Source organism: Cupressus sempervirens, chromosome 2 (assembly GCF_028749045.1).
Source record: "Cupressus sempervirens isolate cs-2001-9-10 chromosome 2, ASM2874904v1, whole genome shotgun sequence".
NCBI lineage: Eukaryota > Viridiplantae > Streptophyta > Pinopsida > Cupressales > Cupressaceae > Cupressus > Cupressus sempervirens.
In genome coordinates, this window is record NC_143119.1 from 682,958,241 (window position 1) to 682,977,925 (window position 19,685).

Consider the following 19,685-nt stretch of genomic DNA (forward strand, 5'->3'; position numbering starts at 1 on the left):
ACTAAGGCAACACTAATAAAAAATACTTTTCTCAATATTAACAAAGTTTCTTGTAGGATTCTTTAAACTTGAAAGAGTTAAAAACTAGTTTGAAAGATGCCCCAATAATCATGCCCTCAAAATCCCTAGAACTTATGCACACATGTAATAGTGTACACAAGTTCCAATAAGAATATACAAATGAACATATTTTGAACTGAAAAGATTAAAAAAGAATTAGAACATAGATGCATTTGAAACTTATTAATAGACTTTTAATTATCATTTTTTGATTCCTAAATCATATATATACATACCTAGACTATTAAATTCTCTTTCCCCTATCCCAAAATAAATTATCTTTTTTCAAATTATGATCACTCTAAACAAATTTAGAATGGTGTCCTATCACTCAACCTAAACTCTTTTCCACCCACCAATAAATCAAAATACTTTTTAAAGAATTCCTTTGCATTATTGTCCCATACGGTCTAGGTTGTAGCAATGGAGAGGACCACAATAATCCCAAGCATTGACGTGTGAAACATGAATGTTTATAAAATTATATGTATATTTTGTATTACAACTTGGTAATACAAGGGGAACAGCATTCCTGTGCAATTTCTTTGATCTGAACTCGGCTGTCATAAATGGAACCCACTTTCCAACTTGAAGGCAAAACAGCACCCTTGGCCCACACCCAAAAATGATCATATCCACTGGTAACAAGAATCCTTATTGACATTTCCCCCTTTGGTGGCTGCTCCATACTCCACATCGCCCTATGGTCACGCCTCATTGATTTTTACCTTCAAGATCCCACCTCCATTAATTCAATAAAATTATGAATAGATTTTTTCTATTAATTAAAATATTAAAGTTACATATTTATAAAAAATATTTGAGAGATTACACGCTTAAAAATATTCATGCTCTTAGTCAAAGAGGTTTCAAGCACGTGTGGGTCCCTATCGAGTACTTAAAATTTATTTGTGGATGACCTCCATCAAAAAAAATTCATAAAAAACAAATCTTTTTTTTTATACCCACTCAAATTTATTAAGTTTTAAGGATTTCAATATCCAGTCATGAGTAAGATGAATGTTTCTTATAGGAGCAACTTCAAGGCCCATGATATCCGTCTGCCCTCTTTGGTACAGAAATTACAGAGCAAGAAATTATGGGTAATTACTGATCTTGTCTACCTTCACTATCATGTTCTTTCCTGGATATTCACATGGTATTCTGTGAAACAAATTTAAGAAACATATATTCTTATTAAATGTGCCCCATTTACCTTCAAATCATTCAAATCCTGTCATCTTAGCATATAGGTATAGTTGCAAGATAGATTATAAGATTGGAATGAATTTAGTTATAATATTGTTATTATTATTCAATACTGACCTATATTTTATAAATAGTTGAAGAAGACAATGTCTATAAACTAGTAGTTCAAGAGACAATGTTTAAATAAAAAACTAAAACGCATATCTTTGTCAACATACAAGACTTTATAATAGACTAAAATTCAAGAAGATTGGAGTTAATTCATTGTTTCTTGTGCATAGCATATGATTTTAGATTCTACAACCAAGGATCCACTGATACAATCAATTTGGTGTTTCTTGAGTGAGCGAGGAGGATTTGTGAAGGTGCTCCATCAAATATTCCAAAAGGATTGTGTTGAAAACCCTTGCAACTTCCAACCTTATTTGGATAAATCTAATGAGGGGAGATGTTGGCTCATCACATTAAATAGCTTAGTTTATAATTTATATTAATCAACAAGTGCCAACTTATAGTTGTTAGTTGGAAAGTTATATTATCGGAAGTAGTTAATCATGGGAGAATAAGGGTTTATAAAGCCTTTTAAATATCATTGAAAAAAATCTAATTATATAGACTTATTTTGAATTTAGCCTTTTTTGCTCTCTTATTTTTTCACAAATGAATAGTTTTATATACATTATTTTTATTTAGTTTCATATTTTCATTATTTTCTATATAAACACCCTTTACATACTAAGTAATCAAATATTAATCTCCAACAATAAATTTATGCACTTAATCTCTTACTTTTTATAGTGTTTAATAAATCGTAGCACGTTACAGTTTCACAGTTTATTTGGTACAAACTTTATGTTATTTTTCGTAGACCATATTTGAGCCATCTCGTACTTTAAATCAATCATGAAATTTCAAATTGTCATAAAATACTAAATTTAGGATAAGATATACCATTGCAAAACTTGATACTCATGAATCCCTTCTAGAGGTCTTATTTTGGTGGAATAAAGGTTCCCAATAATGTGACACCAAATTTTCTTGAAATTATAGTCGTTGCTAGTGTTAGCATTCACAATTAGAATTTTCTATCTTAGGTTTTTTTTATTAATGATAGTTTTAAGTAGACTAAATTAATCAAATACACCTTGTGAACCTTATATAAATCGAATATTCTATTATTCATAAAGTTAATTTTTTAAAATAGAATGAATCTAAATTTTAACTCATCCAAGATCATATGTGATTCCAAGGACTAGTTGATTACATGTTGAGCATCCAAGTATGATTTCATGTCTGGATTATATATATATATATATATATATATATATATATATATATATATATATATATATATATATATATATATATATATATATATATATATATATATATATATATATATATATATATAATGTTTGAAGGACTTGTCTAAACAACATTGTATCACCACCACTTTCATTTCTAAGATATAATTATTTTATTTTAACATTTTTTTGTTTCATTCTAATGTATTCTAATTTTAAGATTTATTTTTCATAATAATAGCTATTGCAGAGGTTGACATGTCAACACAAGGTTTGAATTCTAAGGAAAACCCCTATACAATAAAGTTATTCTTCTCCATTTTTTTGATCATAAATTCTAATCAAAAATTAAAAGAGGGTAGAGATAAGAATACTAGACCACTCAAAACATTAGTCCATTAGTCCCATATTTTAAACATGCAAAAACACCATAACTAGGGCTGCCAACACCATATCTAACATCTTCTAGCTCAATTTTTGGGAGACAAACCTACAACACCTCTCAACAATATTTTTCTCTATTTCTATCAATTTGGGCATGCCCTAGATTAGGATTTCTAGTATCTGCATCATTCAGTTTCAGCTCCAACTTATAAATCTACGTTTTTATTTACATCTTATTTCAAATTCTAACCTATTATGTTGGTTTACTATTTTGTAATTTTATGTTTTACTTAAAGTATTCAATTTTCATTATACCTAGATCACAAACACAAAGTTCATAATCTCAATTGCATTGTTATAAAGGAACATAATTAAATTGTTTATATCTCCTTTAAGGAATAATGAAGCGTACTTGTGTTCAAATGTTATGTAACAAAAATATGAGACCTTAGTTTTCATCATCTTAGTATGCCTAACAAGTCTTTAATCTTAAATTCTTATTTATTTGCACACACTCTTTTACATTTATCTTAATAATCTACTTATTTTGCATACCTTCCTCTATTTAGTTGTTTGCAACATTGATTTTATCATTTTTTATTTAAAGTTCAAGTTTTTGGTCATGAACATGTCTCTTTCCAATTTTGGAATGAAATTCAAAGTGAACAAACTATCCCTCAGCATTCTTCCATCTTGAGTAGACTAGTTGTACATTTTTCACACAATTTTATGTTATGTACTAGTATTAAAGGTAATCAATGCATTCTTTCTAAGCACCTATGGACCATAAGGAATCCTCCAAAGGATATAAGGAGATCATTCTAAGATAAATCATAAATTTATTCATTTCTAATCTAAAGTCAAAATGAAAATTTGGTGAATTGACACTCTTCACCCTTCTACACCAAGACATTAATGGCATGCTTCACATAACTTGTTGCACACTATTATTTAAAGATATTTGATGCATTCATTATAATCACCTAAAAATGAATGAAACATCATCTAGATACCCTAAATAATTCATTAGATTTAAAATAATGAAAATTGACACATTTTGTTTTGGTTCACTAAAAGGCCTATAAAATATATAAACTCATATGTTTTTATATAATTTTTATTATTGTTTCATTTACTAAGATCAGTCAAAACAATAATTCCTTATAATGTGACAACATTTTAAAAGATATTTTCAATTATTGTTTTTGGAAAACTTTCAAAAGGAGGTCATATATTATATCAAGAATTTTTTTATAGAGAAACATTACGAATCGCTAGAATGAATTTAATACTTGATCACAAATTTATAGCTAAAAATTCATCTCGAACTAGAAAACTTGTCCTTTACTACAAATCCAACATAGAATTTCAAATAAGTCATTGACAAAGAGACACTTTTGCCAAACTCAACATTGAATAGATCCTAAAAATCTAGAATCTCAGACTGGATACTAACTTATTGACCATTTCATTCACCAACTTACCATTTATTATTCAAATATTTTATTTCTCTACTCACCTTAAACTAATTTATACTTCCAATATTTACAAGATTGATCTATTAATTTTTTTTTTTGTTTTCTTTTCAAAACTTAAGTATCATTTGAAACTAGACATTGGGAACATTTTTGTTTTATACAAACAAGTTGAAATAGGACATCTCTATTAATAGAGAAAAATATAACAATTTGACTAAGCATATATCTAAATCACAAATAACTTTGATTTAAATAGGCATACATTAAGAACTAATTTATCAAATTCAATTAACAATTGAAGGTGGCCCAAATATACTTAAAGATTGAACTTTTGTAGATAATCTTATATCACATACCATCATCCTCACTAACTGAAATTATTTTTAACCCTGCATCGAAATTTAAAACAAATTACCTAGTCTTGAAATTCATGTACTTGTATGCCACTATTCAACACAGGGTCTACCTTCTAAGGAAAACCCCTATACAAAAAGTTATTCTTCTCCAATTTTTTGTTCATAAATCCTAATATAAAATTAAAAGAGGATAGCTTGATAAGAATATTTGACAACCCAAAACATTAATCCCATATTTAAATTATGCAAAAAAACCAAGACTAGGACTCCCATCACCATATATAACATCTTCTAGCTCAATTTGTAGGAGACAAACCTACAACACCTCTTAGCTACATTTTTTGTTATTGAACTATCAGTTTGGACGTCACCTAGATTAGGATTTCTAGTATACACATCCTTCACTTTCAGCTCCAAATTATAAATTTGGGTTTCTCTTTACATCTTATTTTAAAATCTATCCTATTATGTTGGTTTTCTATTTTGCAATTTTTTGTTTTACTTAAAATAGTCAATTTTTCATTATACCTAGATCTCCAACACAAAGTTCATAATCTCAATTGTATTGTTATAAAGGAATATAATTCAAATTTTTATCTCTCCTTTTAGGACTAAATGAAGTGTATTTGTGTTCCAATGTTATGTAGCAAAAAAATGAGATCTTAGTTTTCATTCATAGGCCTAAGATCTCATGTTCATGCATATCATCTTAGTGAACCTAACAAGTCTTTAATCTTGAATTCTTATTTTTTTGAATATTGAAATATGACATATTTTCAAATTCATAGCCCTATATGCCTCGTCAAGTATCTTATCTATTTGCACACTCTTTTACATTTATCTTATTAATCTACTTATTTATCACATTATTAAATGCATACCTTCCTCTATTTAATTGTTTGTGACATCGATTTTATCATTATCTATTTAAAGGTCAAGTTTTTGGTCATGAGCATGTCTCTTTCCAATTTTACAATGAAATTCAAATTGAACAAACTACCCCCCAACATTCTTTCACCTTGAGTAGACTAGTTGTTCACTTTTCACATAAATTTTATGGTATGTACTAGTATTAAAGGTAATCAATGTTTTCCTTCTAATCACCTATGAATGATAGAAGAATCATCCAAGGATATAAGGAGATCATTCTAAGAGAAATTATAAATTTATTCATTTCTAATTTAAATTCAAAATCAAATTTGGTGATTTGACTACCTTCACCCTTGTACACCAAGACATTAATTACATGTTTCACAAAACTTGTTTCACACTAGTAGTTAAATATTTTTGGTCACGCATTCATTGTAATCACCTAAAAATGAATAAAGCATCATTTATAGACCATAAATAAATCATTAGATAAAAATAAAATTAAAAGTGATACATTTTTTTTTGGTTCACTAAAAGGCCTATACAATATATACACTCTTATGTTCCTCTATAATTTCATTATTGTTTCAAATTTAACCAGATTAGTCAAAACAACAATTCCTTATAATGTGATAACATTTCTTAAGACATTCTCAAATATTGTTTGTTGACAAACTTTCAAAAGGAGGTCGCATATTATATCAAGAATCTTTTTATAGAGAAACATTACCAATTGCTAGAATGAATTTAATACTTGAGGATAAATTTATAGCTAAAAATTCATTAGAAACTAACAAACTTTTCCTTTGATACAAATCCAACATAGAATTTCAAATAAGTCATTGATAAAGAGGCACTTTTGCCAAACTTGACATTGAATAGATCCTAAAATCCCATCTGAGACTAGATACTAATTTATTGAACATTTCATTCACCAACTTACCATTATTTATTCAATTTTTTTAATCTCTCTACTCACCTTAAACTAATTTATACTTCCATTATTCACAAGATTGATCCTTAAAAAAAAAAAATTTTCCTTTTCAAAAGTTAAGTATCATAATTTGAAACTAAACATTAGGAACATTTTTGTTTTAATAAAAATATGTTGAAATAGGACATCTTTATTAAGAAAGAAAAATATAACAATTTGAATAACCATATATCAAAATCACAAATAACTTTGATTTAAATAGGCATACTCAAGAACTAATTTATCAAATTCAATTAACAATTGAAGGTGGCCCAAATATACTTAAAGATTGAACTTTTGTAGATAATCTTATATCACATACCATCATCCTCACTAACTAAAATTATTTTCAACCCTGCAAAGAAATTTAAAACAGATTGCATAGTCTTGAAATTCATGTACTTGTATGCCACTATTCAGATTGGTGTCAATCTAGGGTAGCATAGGAAGGATAGTTCTCTTGTTTGATTGTCATAAACAAAGTGCACAGTCCAATTTGTTGATATAACAACCTCCTTGGTCAACAACCAATAAGAATCGTATCCTTTTGTAATAAGTAGCCATAAAGACAGAGCTCCTTTTGGCGGCTGATCTAAACTCCATGGTGCACCGTAGTTGTGTGTCATCTGTATCCAATTAGAAGTTCCCACTTGCACTTTGCAATTTTAACTCATTAGTACACATTCATCTTTAACTTTTCAGATAACTAAAACATTATACACTAAGCCTTGATTCTTAAGTTAAAGTGTTAAATAAGTTAGAAAGCATAGTAATAATAATGTTTGTCTTGCAACATCCACACCCATGATATCCATTTGCCCTCCTTGGTACAAAAATTGGACTACAAGAAAGTATGGTAACTACTGATCTTGTCTTTTTTCACCATCATATTCTTCCTTGGGTACTTACATGGTATCCTATGAAAGAAAAATATGAAATAAAAAATTCTTATCAAAAGACCCATTTCTCTTTAAATCATTAAAATACTTTCAATTTTGTATTCAACTAGATTGTATGTTCAATTGGGACATGGTCTTTTGTCAAAGAAAGAAAGGAAGGATTCTTGTCAAATGATACTTTTTCCTTGAGATCATCAAAACCCTTTCAATTATATGTTTATTTGTCATAGGTTTCTACCCAAAAGAAAAAATAGATCAAAATTGAAATATCCATATGGCTTGTGGGATTGAATAGTGAGAATTTAAAATGATACGAGTCATAAATTGAGTGGGTTTTATCATGGCAAAATTTCATAACTAAGTACATATGAGATGGAATAATACTCAAATGAGCAAGTCCTAGTGCTCAAGTTGAAGTAGTACTAGGATGGATGGGCTCCCAGGAGGTCCCTAGCATGACTTAGGTCTAATGAATGCTAAGTGTTCCATTCATTCTCATGAGAGACAGGTTCATGTGAACCAAAAAATTAAGATTGAAAAAAGTAAGTCAACTTTGACTATTTAATATTTTCAGCCTAGGAATCAAGCCTTAGTGTGTGATGTTTAAGTCATTAGTGAATGATTACTAATGAAACATGGTTGAATGAGTGTTGAATCCTAACAACAATATAACAATTTGACTTCCTAACAACAATATAACAATTTGACTTGCTGCACAAAATATCTCCTACTTATCAATATAACTAAAGCCAATTACTAACCATTTGTATTCGATATCCAGAATGCCCATCTTTAGAAGCTCAGAAGATTTTTTGTGTTGTGCAAGATTTGAAAATGTGCTATTGGAAACCACAAAATCCATTTGAGTGTTTTCAAGGAAGTCTGTAATCAAAACTTCTACTCTGTCATGGGTGCAAATCTTAGGATCAATGCAGCTTATCTGCACAACATAAAAGTTCAAATCAATTTTGACTATTTAAGACTTTTAATCTAAAAATAAACCACTTAGAAATAATATTTAAATTGACCTAATTCAAACAGCCTTAATCTTAGTCATGATCCCAATACAAGATAAAGAAGGTGTGAATGATTGGTTCATACCTAGTAGAAGCTGCCACATCCAATCCCTTATATATTTTTGGATTCACTGTGGCCACATCGCCATTGCTCATGTTTTTTGCAAAGGACTCATACCTACATGCTCCCACTGCAGTTCATACTAGACTTATTATTCAGATCTTAGGATAAGTTACTCTAGCAAGAAATAAGATTTAAGAGGCTATGAACTTTATACTTACTAATGGATACCCCTCAATCCTTAGTTCTTAATAAAGAAAACTAGATGAAAAAAGCTGAACCTCCATTGAAGAATAGAAATCTATACTTACTATTGATAGCCTTCGGGGAATCATAATATGCCACTTTTGATTTGTAAACACATCGATCACAATAGAAGACTGTGGGGAAGATGAACATTAATATCCATCTCGCGCAAGTGAGAGTTTTGAACTTCATTATTATGCTTGTCTGATGGAAAGTAGGAGAACATATACAAGGTTTATATAGGAAAATAAAATGCACGAGAGCCATGTGAATGCAGGGAGTTGCACCTAGGAAGATATTATTTATTCATCTAGTGGAAGGAAACAAATATCTTCTCACAAACATTTACGCTTCTCTAGAATTTACGTATTTATTCAATTCCATAATAGTTGAGTAATTAAACTTACATAAATATATAAGAATGAAATACCTATTGTATAATCAAGCAAATTAGTTTTAGTACAACACTTTAAAATTTTAAGATTGTGAAGTTGTGAGTATTTACCCATCAAGAGATTCATGAATAGTTGAGAAAGGTGAACCCATGATGAGGTAATGAATCATTCTATATTATTTGCATGTAGTATTTTTAAAAACTCCATAAGTAAGAATGAAGATAAATTTGTGATTATATTGAATTTTAGAATCTACGAGCCATTTTTTATTTTATGAAAAAATGAAGGGTAGTTTGTGTGAGGCCTCACTTGATTTTCCCTACCATAGATGACATATTTGCATTATGATATTTCTAATTCAATGTTTTGATACACTTTTAAGACTATAAGGTTATGCCATTTTAATATCTGCATTTTGATGATCTGCACTTATGTCTACACATTAGGACCTAAACATTATATTTAATGATTTCATTCATGTTCTAATCTATTGCAATTTCTTTGATATAAATTAAATTGTAGAAATGCTTGAAATGTCAAATTGTAATGTTTAAATTGAAATTAGAGTTACAGGATAGATTGTGATATGCACTAGGACTTAATTCACATGCCTAGGGATTCAATAGTTGTGGATTCAATATTTCATCACTAGGTAGAAAATAGATTATGAGGCTATTCAAAATATTAAATCAATCATGTTAAGTAAAGTTTAATGTTGATAAGAAGAATTTGATATTTTGGTGTTTTGAATTTTTTATGTAAAAATGATTAGAAAAAGTAAGTCAACTGGAAATGATGAAGTATGAAACCCTAATGTTTGAATGTGATAATGATTTATTGCACATATTTACGTATTTCTTATATGATTTTCTTGGACTATTGATGCACAAGTTTAGTGTGTAGGAATTTAACCATGGGATTTTTAATAGGGAACCAAGGCTCAAGCTCATGTGAACATGATGTAGCCAAGGTTGAGTCAATGGAAAAGATTCAAACCTTGTTGTAATGTGTTTTGTTTTGTAAATGTGAATTGTATGTGTGTGTAATAGTTTAATTCATATATAATTAGACACATGTCACTATAAATGTAATGTGTTATTTTTATGTGTCACTTGACACTTGTGTTGTACACGTGTTGATGACTTGTCATTTAGGGTTTTGGGCAAAAGTCACCTAACCTAAATGTAACCCAATGCAGTACCCAAGTTAACCCCTAATGGTAGAGTGTTAGGAGAAGTCTCCATCAAGGGAAATTCGAGTTCCAACTTCCTATTAACTTTTAAGAATCAAAAAGTGGTCCTAGAGGGTTATTTTGGTGAAAATTAAGTGCTCTCATGATAGTAATATGGGTTGGGGGCCTAAATTTAACATTTGTAGGCTTAGATGACCTTGGGAAGCATCCAATAAAGTCACTTTCTTAGAAATTCGAAATTGAAGAGTTCACATATTTATAGAAATGATTAATTTGGTAGTTCCATGTTTACCTGGTTTTAATTGCATTCCACATGTTAAGTGTATAGTTCTAGATATTTTAAATAGACTAATTAATGTAGTTAATTGCATTGAGACATTAAAATCACATCATAGTTATGTTAAACCAAGATTCACAATAATATAGTCAAATAGATTCTAGAGAAAGAATAATCAAAAGGGAAAACATGACAAGTTAAAACTATGGGCTGGGAGTGAGTATTCCATTCTCTGCAAAATGTATGGGGAGTGAGAAATAATCCACTCCCCAATTACAGAGAAATAAAATAATCTACATGTACACTCCCCTTGATTCCTTAATAAAATAATAATAAAGATTCCCTATAGCATTTCCCTATAACCTAAGACTACAATGTAATGTATAAGTTCAAAAAAAAAGTACTACCTTATGTCCCATTGAAATCTCCATGCATAAATATATAAACTTCACATGTAATAAGTAAAGTAGGAAGAGGGTTTGGGAAATTTGCAGATCTCTCCCATTTCCTACACGCAAACCCACCTCCCCACACTGACCAACACCCCCCTGATGAGTCAGCTAGGTGTGAGGAAGGACCCCACCAATACATGTCTCACTTCTATTTTAGCCACCACCCTTCTCATTCATGGATTAGGTACATAAATGAAGAGAGATGGGGGCATGTGAATGGATGGGGGAAGATAGTGCTAAGGGAAATGTTCTTGGAAAAGGCACATGACCTAGATGGGAGCACTTGGCAAGTGGAAGTAAGGAAAAAGTTTTAGTGTTAGGAAATTAGTAATATTTAGTTAGTAGGTTGTTTGTTAGTGGTGGAATATTTATTAATGTTGGGGATATTTTATAATATACATTTATGTGTTAGAAAGCATGCTAGGGAGTTAGGGTTAATATGATGGGTCGTAGACTTAGGAAATTGATGATAATCTTTAGTTGGTAGTTAATTTTATGTAATTAGTAGATTGTAAAAGGTAAAGGTTACTATGTATAATAGTAATGAATATTATAGAACACAAACTATATATTGTCAACAAGACATACATAAATATATGAAAGAATGTTATTCATAATGGTTATATTAAGTGGTATACATATAATGGGATCAATAGTAGTATTCTATTGTTCTTCATAGCTAGTAAGGGGCTAACACATAGTTAGTAAGTTCATTACTTCATGTTGTGAATAATTAAGAATAATAGATAGACAAAGTAATTAGCAGGTTCACATAATTATTGTGGTAATATATAAATGTATTGATTAATAAATATAATTGATATAGTAAGATGTCATTTTGGCAAATAATAAAATTGAGGCAAACTGAGGTAAATGGTAAGTAAAGTTTATACATAAGATAGAAAGTGAATAGAGTGAAAGGAAATTTAGTATTGGGTTAGTAAAGGTGTTTAGTAAAATAAGTAAAATTAAATGTGAATGTTAGTGATCAACATTGGAAGTATGATTAGGTAAGGGTGAAGGAATTAGGGTAGGTCTAGAAGAGGAAACTCATATTGTGAGTTATAATATATTGATGCATTCATCAAATGATATTCATGATTTATGAAATATGATGCATTATCATATGTTAGTTAGCTAAAAATAAAGTATTATAATTAGATATCTATATCTAATAATAACCATTTTACTTTCGCGAATTGTGATCATTGGAGTATAGCATACCTTGCCCATGACTATTACATACACACACACACACACATGTATGATACTTATTTTATGCCACTTATATGTGTGTGATATGAAAGATACATATTCGATCAATATATGTATACCTACCCCTCCATGTCATCCACTAGTAATGATGTACAAAAGCTCTATACAAACAATCTACCCAATAATGTTTAGGAGTTACACTTGACATTTAATACGTGTTGAATAACGAATGTTATTACATGTAGGGTATTAAGCCTTCAGTTACATTCCATACCCTTGAACTTTGTGCCTAATGGTTAGTTTTTAATGGGGAAACAAAATGACACATAAATAAAGAGGAACACAAGAGTGTGCAAGTTGTAAAATTCAATAGTTTGCACCTTGAACATTAAGAGTTGATTTGTCTCTCGCCTTACTATGACTTTATATCAAAAAAACTACTCCCCTGAATTCCAAAGCCAATCAAAGATGAACTTTCAACTAACTTAATGAGGATCAATTTGATTAGGAGACTGAGAAAATTGCAACCCTCCATTCATAACTATTGATATTCAGAACTCTTGATCAATTATTTAACCTAGTGGACCATGAATAGTCTCTTATGTGAGATATTAAGGTTACTTTCAAAAAAAAATTGTGTTTTTGTCCTATTAATTTTGGGCATGAAAGTTTTTGTGTTATCTCCGTGGCTTTATTGTTGGCTTGAATTTGGTATCCAACTTGCTGAGCTCACAACTCCTAGCCCAATTCTTGAAATTTATAGTTCGTATGTGCAATAAAAAAATTATGTTATGAACTAAACAAATTAGATTGGACCATAGCATAAAAAATTCCATTAATCACAATCCTAAATTACACTCTAAAGAAGCTCAAAAAGAGATTGTCACAAAAGTTAAAAATTCTATTCAAATCTACAACTTGGGTTGCTAGAAATGTTTCATAGATGAGGGTGGACATACTCTTGACTAAAGAAGAAAGAAATAAGCAATCGTGAAATTCTACAAGCATTGTAAGAAGTTAAATATTAATGAGATAAATGGAACATGTACAAGAACTAATTTGATTATAATATAGTTGATAGAATACTAAATGATGATTGATTTAAGATGTGGTTTTGAGTTGGTTGCAAAGATGATAGATATTAAAAATTCAAAAGAATACCACTATGCCCAGAGGCAATCTCTTGACTAGTTTTATAAAGAATGATGAAATTAATAGTATATTTGTCAAGCCAAAATGAGATAAATACAACCTTCAAAAATTTGGAAAGATCTTGTTAGCCATAGAAGGATTTCCTAATAATAGTTTAAACACTTGCTAAGAAAATCACAAACTTGTCAATTGTTGCAAAACAAAATCCCTAATAGAGCTATTCACAAGTAAACTTGCTTGTAATTTTTTATAATTTCTCAACTGATAAGTCACAAGTAAATTCACACCCAAAAAATTATCAAAATATAATCATTTTTGATCAATTTTTTTCTTTTGTCTCTCACTCCAATATGTTAACAAAATTGTCGAACACTAGCATATTTTGAAAGTTGAAGTGGTCTTGAAATCCTTAATTTAAGGATTTTTCCCATCGACTCTACCTTGTATCCTGCCAACCAATGCACTATGGGTTCTACCCTCAAAACACATTGGTGTATAGAGCCAAATCCCTATAAAGGGTATTGCCCTTGACTCCACTAGAGGCTATATACCCGAACCCCTACTCTAGTTTTAAAAAGAAACAAATAAAATTTGGTTTGAACCTATGTTTTGCATTAAAAGAACTTTGGAAAGTAATAATATTTGGTTTGAACCAGTGTTTCTAAACTACTAGGCCTTATCTTAAAAAAATGAAAAAATGATTGGTCAAAAATTTGAATTTTAATGCAATAGTACAAAACTTTCAGGACAAAAATAAGATGTAGATGTATGTCTAACCACCTTAACCAAAATAAAATGATAATATTTTTTCATAAGATTCTAGATATAAGAAGTAGACTCATGCTCAGATGTGACACATATTTTTGGGTATTTTCATTCTAAATAAATAAATAAATATGATTTTTCTACTTTAGTATTTTTAGAATTAAAAAACTCTCATGCCTAACCACTTTAACTGATTCAAAACACTGCAAAATATTATTTTTTTCCATATAGTAGAAGAAGCATAAAATGTTATGCATCATTTGGATTTTAAAAATGTTGTACCCTTTGAAAGTTATAGTTATTTTTCAATCAGTGTGCCAATCAACACTTTATACATAACTCCAGTAGAAAATAAGTAATACTTACTTATTGAACTCATAATTTGATAGAAATTAAATTTATGGAAAACTAAGAACATTCTTAAGAAACCCTTATTGTTTCATCAAATTTGGGTGAAAAAAAGTTTTCAAATACATGTTTGAAGTAAAAAACACACAAGAATAGGCCAAAAACATGTTTTTGGGACATTTTTAAAGTTGATCATGTAGGGTTGGTATCGAAAGATATAATAGACCTGATGAAGTTATTAATTTTTTGGTTTGATATCAGGATGGGTGGGAAAAAAGTTGGAATAGATTTTGAAATGCTTTGAGGCATTTCACAACTACACATTTTTTAGATTGCCACATTTTGGCACACCATGATCTTGCACATACCTTTGTACTTTTGCACACTTCTTGCCACCCTTTTCTTTGAGTGATGTGACAGCCTTTAAAGAACTATGATTTTATTTTGCACATATCATGCAAAGATGGCTAGTACGAAGTCTTTGGTTATGTAATTATGAGCAATTAATGTGTGATATATTCTTGATTTGTACTCATATTTATTTAAGAGCTCATTTTCAAAATATCAGAAACTCCTGCACTTCAAGATTTTCTTGTTGCTTGTCATTTCAAAAACTCCTTGTTAGAGCCTTGTTTTAGTCTATCTAAATTACTTTGATCTAGTAATGTCTAGGGCATAGTTTACCCAGCACTGAGACCCACCTTTGGATATTAACAAGAAGCAAGGTATGTAGAAAATATCTTTGCCAGACTCATTTAGGCTATGTGCAATCCATATTATCAAATACTTCACTTGTGAGGGATGACATACATATTTGTGTTCTATTTATTTTAAGTTTTTAAGTTGTCTATGGATTGAGAATCAGGCCATAAATGTTCCCAACTTTATATTCAACAATTTGAAGAAGAAGGCTACTTTGGTAGAAGAAGGTAAGCTTAAATCTATTTCACATCATTGTTTAGTTAAGCTAATTATTGAAAAGGATTTGAGAGGACAATCAAAAAAATCATGGGAAGCATTTCTATCACAAGGGTTTAAAGAACAAATCATAGAGCCTATAGGGTGAAGAGTTGGGTAGAGAATTCTAACTAAGCAAGGGCTTAAGAAAATTATTGTAGAACTTGAACCAAGACCTTCCTCTAAGAAAAAGTCTAGGGTTAGAACTCCTAAAGGTTCCCCTCATCTCTCTACTTTTGGGTCAGCCTAGAATAAGGAAGCGGAAAATACCTCGGTAGAAAAGTCTACTCCTATGTCAAAAAGGGTTTCTCAAAGAAACATAGATAAACTCTAAGAAAATCTACTCCTAGTCCTTGTCAGTAGATAAAGGAATAGTCTCTTGTAGCTACAAACACTTCTAGGAAATGGAAAGTTCTAGTGAAAAAGGAAGAAACTCCGTTGAGAAGGAGTAATAGGAGGAAGCAAAATCTAACTATGGACATATCACTAGAAGGGTTAATTGTTGAACTTGAAACCATCAAGAAAAAGGAAGAAGAACCTAGGAATGTTCAATAGGAATCATTTGAGTAATCTCTTGAGATAGAAAAAGAATGGGTTCTTGTGAAACAAATGACTGAATAATTTAGAATAATTGGTGATAATTCTAGCCCTTAAGAATAGGATTTTGGATTCCAAAGAAGAGGTTCATCCTCTAAGGGTCCTCGAATAGCTGATGATTGAGTGACTCAGAAAATGATGAGATGTATGAGGGATTCTTTACAATGGAAGAAGATGAACTAGAACTATCTCCTGTGGTAGCAAGGAAGAATTTGTTTGAAGAAAACCCCAACATTAACTTGGATCTTGTTAGCCAATTAATAGAGAAAATTTTAAGTGAAGGGTTGGATGCATTCGCCTCTATTGTGCAACAATGTACAGTAATACTAAGAGATCCATGGCATGGAAAAGATAAGTTCCAAAAATGGAAAGTCCCCTATTCTTCATCTAGTAGAAAAATCTTGTATCACTTCTATGTCAGATAAGTTTGGTTCTGTGTCTTTGTTATCTATTATTTTTTAGCTATCCAATCAATTGGTTACAGAAAAAGAACAATGGAAACAACAAAAGTGATGAGCATTATTAGGAAGCCCTTGAACAAGAAGAAAGAGCAAACTAACTTCATGTGAAACTCAACAAAGTTACATCCCTTATTCCTAAGTTAATGAGTTGTAGGTCCCCATCTCCTATATATGCCTTATTCTTTAAGAAACAACTATTGAATTACTACATGAATTGCATCATGTAGGATAGGTCCCCATCATTGCAAGAACCTCTTCAATTTTCGAGGCTTTTCATAATTCTCCTGTAGCCATTAATAATTTGTTGTGTGAATTCTTTCTCCATAATTTAGTAGTTCCAAATGATAGAGTCTAGAATCCTTTATTGACCATTGGGGATATCCAATTGAGGGCTCTTATGTCTTGGATTCAAAATAAAATTAGTTGAGTATACCAATCCAAGACTTATAGGGAATTGGAGGACAAAATTCCCCTTTATCTAAGACTAGAACTCAAGGACCCTAAAACTTGTTATTACAACCTGTTAAGGACTGCACCTTCAAACTTAGGCAAAAGCACATTTACCCACTTCAGATTGCAACATTTGATGAGTATGAGCAATTAGATAATGTTGAGTTTCTTGAAGCCATGAACTCCATCTAGTGGCGTTGGCTCAATTTAACTAAGGAACTAAGAGATAAGGAGCTACATTTGCCTCTTAATTTTAACATGGAAAATAGGCATGTACCATGGTATATCTCCTTGGGAAGAGTAAGATAGAGTTTATAGAATCTACTTACATTTCAGCCACCTTATAATGCCCCGCCAAGGGATCCAAAAGAACTAACCTAAATTTTTACTAAATTTGCCAAACATTTTGTTTTTTAAAAGAATAACATGCACAACAATCATAAAGTAGCAGAAACAATAACATACAATCATACATAAGCAAACATAACATATTACATTCCTTAAGGATCCCAAGACATTGAGTCACATTTAAATTTAAGTAATACCAAGTCTAATAAATACCACATCCACATGAAAGAATAATTACAAGTCCAAGTCCATTTAAATAATATACATTTGTTCTGAATGCTACTTGGCAATAAATTTAGAATGCACAATAATCCACTGTACATGTCACAGGGTATGAAAGGCTAAAATAATATACATTTATAAAAAAAATATTACATCATCCCTTTCAGATCCATGAAACAAAGTACAATACAATAAGTAAAATCATCCACCATAAAGATATAACCATCTGTCATACTACACAAAGATAGAATTAAAGGAAATGCAAAACTAGGAACTCTAACCATGACATCAATAGACATATCTCAATGGCAAAAGTAAAAAGAACTACCACCCAACCTCATGGTAACCCAAAAAGGTCCACTCCCACCCTGCTAAGGAGATAGTCTCAAGTTTCAAACAAGATATCAATCCTAAAATCAAAAGTAATATCTAAGTCAAGGAAATCCCTAAAAGTAATCTAACTCAAAGGTTCCAAGATAAATCAACATCTAGACCTAGAGGCAAACAAAGACAAGTATGAAATCTATCTTGCCAGTGGGCAAGTGTCATCACATGAACCAACTCTAGGTTTACTTGGCTAGTCCTTTAATCCTCTGAACCCCTAGTAACTCTATCTGGCACTAGTATCCTTTCATACTGACAAGACATACCAACAATGTAGGGTCGCAACCAAATGTCCTCTCTACTCCCATCCTAGTTTTTACTAAAACTCAAGGCATGGGTGAGGAAAGACAAAGACTCTTATTAGGTTCATTTTACTCTCATTTAGTGTAGTGTTTTCACTTATTAACTCCTTACAATGGGTTACCTTGGCAGCCACTTTGGGCCTTGGCCTCCATTGCAAGCCACTTCCCACCTTAACATACAGATTAGCTACCCTAGGCTCATAAAAAGCACAAATCAAAGAATCACAATTTTCCACCTTAGCCTTACACAAGTGACTGGAGAACATCAAAGATAATCCGCAGTAATATCTTAGTTCTTTACAACCAACTAGAAAGCATCCCAAAAATAACTGATCAATGACTCAAAGGATAAGTCAAAAAGGTCATAACATTCATCTTAGTTTCACAAAAAAACAATGAAAGCAATAACAAATATTAAATCCAAACTCATCATAGAGCATACTAGACACATTACCATGGTTGAGTTTAGAAGATTGAGATCAAATCATCATCATGACATGAAAAAACACAGAACTCTCAAGCCTCTAGTAACATCCTAAGACTGGTCAACACTCTAGTCAACCCAAATCCAAAACATAGACAACATTACATATAACAATATAGTTTCATAGTTTGGTTTGATTTTGAAAACACATAGTTTCAGTTAACAGTAAGGTTTTAGTTTTCATTTTTTCAATGTGAGTTTTTGAGTAGTTGAGGTTTACATTTTAACTCTGACAACTTAACCCATTACTTGTATTTGAACATTTTGCACAATCGCCCTTATCGAATTACAATTAAAATGTTCTAAATACTTTGAAGGTAATTGTTTATTAAATTATTAAAATAATGATTTTTTTAATTTTGTAATAAAATAATTACTAAAAAATCACATCAATAATAATAATAAAATAAATAAATTTAAAACTTTATTAAATAATATGTATTATTAATTGAAATTTAATTAAAACTAAATTTAATTTAATTAATTAATAATAATAATATATATTATTACTTAAATAATAATTAATAAATTAATTAATAAAATTATTAATAAATAATAATTTAAATTTAATACTAATAATATTTAATAAAATAATTTTTTAAAAATTAAAGCGTAATTTTTGAAGGCTCGCAGACCTTTTACCCTACAACGAAAGGTATTATTGCTACCACAGACAACAGTAGTAACACTTGCTATTGTAGCTTTAAAAGGTGTGGCCAAGATTGGGGGGGGCATGAGAATTGGCAACCCACCCCCACCCCCCCCCCCCCCCCTCTCTCTCTCTCTCTCTCTCTCTCTCTTTATATCTATATATATATATATATATAT

General features: G+C 30.3%; 1 pseudogene; it reads right to left on the minus strand.

Moving 5' to 3' along the window:
- Window positions 1-559: 559 nt before the first annotated feature.
- LOC149575203 (expansin-like A1) lies at window positions 560-9,048 on the minus strand (annotated as a pseudogene).
- Between the last annotated feature and the right edge of the window lie 10,637 nt (window positions 9,049-19,685).